This window comes from Diadema antillarum, unplaced genomic scaffold (genome assembly GCF_040938485.1).
Source record: "Diadema antillarum isolate AM-2024a unplaced genomic scaffold, OU_Dant_1.0 seq00000778_RagTag, whole genome shotgun sequence".
Taxonomy (NCBI): Eukaryota; Metazoa; Echinodermata; class Echinoidea; order Diadematoida; family Diadematidae; genus Diadema; species Diadema antillarum.
Genome location: NW_027271666.1, coordinates 501,121 through 506,665, shown reverse-complemented (window position 1 = coordinate 506,665; position 5,545 = coordinate 501,121). Strand labels below are relative to the sequence as shown.

General features: G+C 34.2%; 1 long non-coding RNA gene across 1 annotated transcript; it reads left to right on the top strand.

Moving 5' to 3' along the window:
* The first annotated feature begins 3,533 nt into the window (after positions 1 to 3,533).
* LOC139738982 (uncharacterized) lies at positions 3,534 to 4,840 on the top strand. The gene is made up of 3 exons (XR_011711492.1): positions 3,534 to 3,602; positions 3,859 to 3,943; positions 4,478 to 4,840. It is a non-coding gene; the product is annotated as an uncharacterized lncRNA (long non-coding RNA).
* Positions 4,841 to 5,545: the final 705 nt, after the last annotated feature.

Below are 5,545 nucleotides of genomic sequence, written 5' to 3'. Positions count from 1 at the left end.
ATTTTTATTTTATTAAGTGAGATGATGAGAAACCTCTTTTGAAATATGAAAATGCATGTATATAATTTCAAGAAGGATTCAACCTTTATTTGGTGAAAACTAGTCTTTGAATTGCTGATATATCCCAAAAAAGCGATCCTAATAAGATTGACGGGCAATAATTTTTATAAGGATCTCTTTGTTTTACCTTGTTTTTAGATATCTCAGTCTATTTCAAAACCGATTTTAATCAAATAAACTTTTGATTCCCCTTTGAATTAAATGCTCTTTAACATTTTACAGGTTGGTTTCTAAATATCTCGCAAAACGTTACAAGCTGAATCTTCACCTCAACCAGTACTGTGTAGTCCCTTTAAGAAAACATAGGTATAAACCATGGGTATGCTGTTTAAGAAAAGAACATGTTTTATTGGTAAAAATGTGTGTATACATTTTGCGTGTTTTTTTTTTTTCGTGGGAGTGGGGAGGTTTTTTGTGTTTGCGTTTTTAATCTCTTCATTTTTTTTTCAGAATGAAAAGATGGCACGCCTGACACAAAAACGCATCCTGAGCTGTTCGTGCAAACATTTCAGCAATCTACTGGGACAAAGCAAAAACATGAGAACCATCCTACTTTACAACGCAGAGTTTCTATCACCCCTGACTACAATAACAATGTTTACTGTGACATCGACCCTAAGTGTACAAACCTTAAACCTTAGGTGCAATAATCATGTGAACCCCACTTGTAAAAGGTTTTAACCCTAAATGAAATATATACATGTACATTATGAGTCGATTATTATGACACATAGGGTTTAAATTGTTACATTTTACAGTTTAGGATGCTTGCATGACCCCTATTATATTACTAGTTAAGTACGTGTATTCCATTAAGAGTCGATACATGTATTATATTTAGGGTTTGATAAAAGGTATCACGTATAGGGTCGACATTACATTTACGTTTGAAAGGGTTGATATTACCCATAAGTTTAAACGTGACATAGTTGGGATGGATGTTACATTTAATACATAAAAAAAAAAATTATACGCACATATCACAAACTAATATTAATTTATCCATCGAACTGTTTCATTGGAATGCTTCTACGATTGCAAACATTGCAAACAATTGCAAACAATTAAAAACAAAAATGTCAATACCTGTTATTTAGGCTGAGGAAATTTATGTGATTATTATTCTATATAGGACGGTCTTATACGAAAACGAGGCCAGACAAAAATTTTATATGAAAAATTAATGATCAATTTTCACATAAAATGAAATCATATTAACTGTTTCATGTGCTGTGTGTTACGGTTTTCTCTAAAAGTTTTTTTTTTTTAATGTATATTTTATGAACATAATGTAAATGATTTTTGTTCGCAGTATCTGTATACCGTCAGGTATTGATCATCATAATCTGGGACCTTAACATCAGAACTTCAGATCTTCCTTGAAAGAGAAACATCTATATACCATTTCTAATTAAGCATGAATAAGTATTTGAGTTTGAAGTGAAAGACAGTAGTGTGGAAAAGAATTTAAACATTTTATGTTAAATAAAAGCATGAGCGTTCCAAATTGACATTGATACACCAGATTTTTTAGACTTTCAAATGGTAAATAGAATTAAGGTAAAGTGTGGGCTGACGAGTTATTTGAATGGTTGACGATAGCTAACACACACATATGTATTCATGGTATTTGTATGTCTATTTATGGTAAGGTGCATTTCAAGAGGGAGACACCGTAATCATAAAAGAGACAACTACATGATAAATCATTAAGTCTTTAACCCCCACCCCGTAGCGTTTTAGTAATATAAGACCCAAAAAATTCAGATGATAGAATTATTATGAATTACAATGTATTTCTACTCCAAGAGGTTTGATATCCATCCAATCATCATGAATAATTCGACTTTTAAGCATAACATGAAACATTGTTAATACTTATTGCCAATGCGTATTTTAGCTGGAAATTTTGAATGAATTCAAAACTAAACCTGTAATTCTGTAAAGCAAGTATAATTTTCATATTAAGACATCTTACCCAAGGGTATACAATTCTTTTACAACCTTAGATAACCTTATTTTTGTCTATAAATCTATTAATCAATTTTTAAAAAGTACGGTCGCATTATCAGACAAATACTAGTACCTAAACCATGCAATATTAAATCTTCGTGCATAATTCCAAAGCTAGTGGAAAATCAAACCATTATAAATTATACATTTTTTTTTCTTTTTGCTGGGGTTGTGGTGGGGTGGGGGGGGGAATGACATTTACTGCCACAGTAATTGTCCAAATTTGTCTAATAGATGCAGAATGAGTGTACCGCAATAACAATGTAATTGAAGAATTAAAAGAATTTAAAAAAAGGAGCAAAATAAATCTCACTTTATTATCTTTAATTTTTTTATTTTATTTTTGTCGCCATGCAGTTATGTACACACATTATCACAATAATTTTCATCATGATAAAGTTCGTAGATAGACCACCTTACTTTTTATGCCGGCTTACCTATGTATTTACATTCTATAAATACCCCAACATGTAAGTGACCGTGCACCTCAAAACGAACATAAAGTCGCACACACTGATTTTGCGTGAGGACTGAAAATAAGTGAAATGTGTCAACCTAGCCGAACTTGACTTTTTCATATTTTCTGAAAGAGCGGGTCTTCTTTTACATTTTGCTAAAATTGGGTATCATAAAACGGGCAGGAAAGTGTGGTTTTTTTTAGCAGTTTATTTCGAACATTTTTGGTAGAATAGTGTGATTAGGTGTGTCTTTAGAATCCCTTTTTCATTTCTGAAAAAACCTTGTCCACACTCTCCACTTTCAACTCTAATAACTTTTGAAAGGATAGTGCTACTGCTTTGAAAGTTGGCATATTATGGACAGAATGTGTTAATGAGGCATGCTTAATTTCAGTTTAAGCTGATAATCCCTTCATTGTTGTTACTCTGGTGGTTTACTTCCTGTTTTTTGTCCCATTCATGGCACAGCCAGCACGGTTTACAGTAAAGATTGAGCGCTTGAATAGACACAGTACTTCAGAGCCTCTTTTCTCAGTCACACTTTTTCTGAGTTTGTGCTTTCTTTCCAATATTTAGATAGGTTAGGAGAGTCCATTTAATTTGAGTTATACATCATTTTAAAGCTTAAAGTCTGTTCTTTCAGAATATGGTCTTAACTAAAAATTCATGTCTGGCGACTTTTTTGTTTTAATGGGAAAATGTATGACCAACGTGTTCGTAAAGTAATGCTTGGAGACCATTTTAAAATGGACAAACTCGAGCAAATTGTTTGATTGTCACAACTTGTCACAACTTACGGTATGCGCAGAAAAAAAAATACCACAAAGTATTATTGCTAAACCGGTGTCCTCCTATTATTCTGCGGTGTGAAATTGACTCAGGACACAAGACTGTTGTCATCTAAGGCGGAGTGATATTTCTGTCCGACCAAGAGAACTATACCTTAATGTGCTTCCGCACGATCACACTCCCGACATGAATCATATCACGATATAAATGACTCACAGATTTACGGCCTCCATAAGAAGTCATCGCCGGCGTCACGTGTTCTGACTTTAACTTGTGATTATGGTAGTAACACTTTAAAATGATATCATAGGAACTTTGCTGAATGTACTTTGCCTTTTATGGGAGAGGTGGTTCGCAACAATAGCAATGAAGACTTGATATTGTTGACTGTAAGATCTTTACATAAGAGTAATAAATCATTTTCTCCACAAGAGTTTGTATTCCGACACAAGTAGCGTATCTAAATGTTCATATCGTATAATATCGATGCCTACAATATATTCACTTCTAAAAACGTTTTGTTTTATTTTGCTTGCAGATGGCAATCTTGGACTCTTGGAGGACCAACATGGCACAAGTTACAGTCACAGGTGGAATCCTACTCTTCTTGGTGCATTCTTGTGGTAAGAAACCCTTCTTGTGTCCACGTGGGATCATCTCTATATAGTTGCAAACACTCCAAACAATTTTTGTAATGAGACTATATACAATATATAAATGTATCAATGTTACTTTTCCATTTTGAAGACTTTTTTTTTTTGCCCAAATGGCTTAGAAAGATATCGCAGAGATACTTTCACAATACAAGAAAGGATAATTACATCCATAATACTGTACACGAACAAGGGAAAAGCAATTGTTTGCGTGAAAATTATGTCCATCTTGAATTTAAGAACGAGTGAGGATAAACCTATCAGTATATTTTAAATTGTTGCATTGGGTAATTTTTGGGCTCTTCGCGCAAAGAAGTCTTGTTAAAGAAAGTAACCTTGAGGGTAACACATTTTGACAGACAAACAATAAATAGTTATTACTTACACCTCCGAGAAGATGCTATCCTTGACCATTGTTGAGGTTAATTGTAGTCATGACAAAAAAGCAAATTATTCTTCACTTTATAAAATGAATATGTGGTGTGGTTTTTTTTCATTCCACAGTCGCCGTGACTTTCACCGTACCGAGTACCCTGACAGCTAACCGCCAAGTCACTGCGCGATGTACGGAGAGTGGAGTGCTCGAGTCACAGACAGCGAGCTGGTTCTTGGACGGCGTCCAGATCACTGAGGGCGTGGTCACAAATAGCAATCAAGCTAGACAAGACAAAGGATGGGGTTACCAGGGAAGCACACGATCTAGTCGACCCACAGATAGATATGATATAGGCTGACCGGAAAAAGTTAGCATCGTTATGAAATGTAACCTTACTGAGATAAATGAGACAAAGTAGTACTCATCTTGCGTAATACATGCACCTCATTAGCTGCAATTTGTGCGTTATCACGTAAACTATGGATATAGCATCCCCCTGCATGAGTGGGTTTCTGCCCTTTTGATCTGGCTTTTATGCATAGAGGCAGGGTCGTCGACAATTTGGTATTTTTAATGGTATATCAAGACACTTTGACCATAGCATGGAAGTATCGCTGTTTCATCATAGGGAAAAAAGTGTATCAAATATCAATAAGAAAATAGGAAGATAATGTTCTATCGGTGGTCTATGTCTGTGACAAGCAGAGATTGTAAAATTTTGCTTGTTATTGAACATATATTTCACATAAAAAATGACAAATGTACGTTTATGATACATGATATATATATATGATATATTTGCAATAACATATTTGTTCTTTGATGTCAAATGCATTACTGCCACTAGGAAACTAATAAACATGCTGAACATTAAACAGTGAACCTATTGATTTTGATCTTCACCTTATCTACACGAAAACAAAATGCAAAAATGATGAAATGACTTTCTTTTGTCAAACGAAAAACTGTTTGTCCCATTGAGTTTAAGTAGGACGTTGGCTTTATATATATATATATATATATATATATATATATATATGTGTGTGTGTGTGTGTGTGTGTGTGTGTGTGTGTGTGTGTGAGTGAGTTTGTACTTGTCTTATAGGATGCACAAGTTCGTGAGTGAGTGCAATAGCCAAGCAGACTTAATTCTGAAACATTTTTGAACGATTTCCGGTGTGAAACTGCTTAGGCACT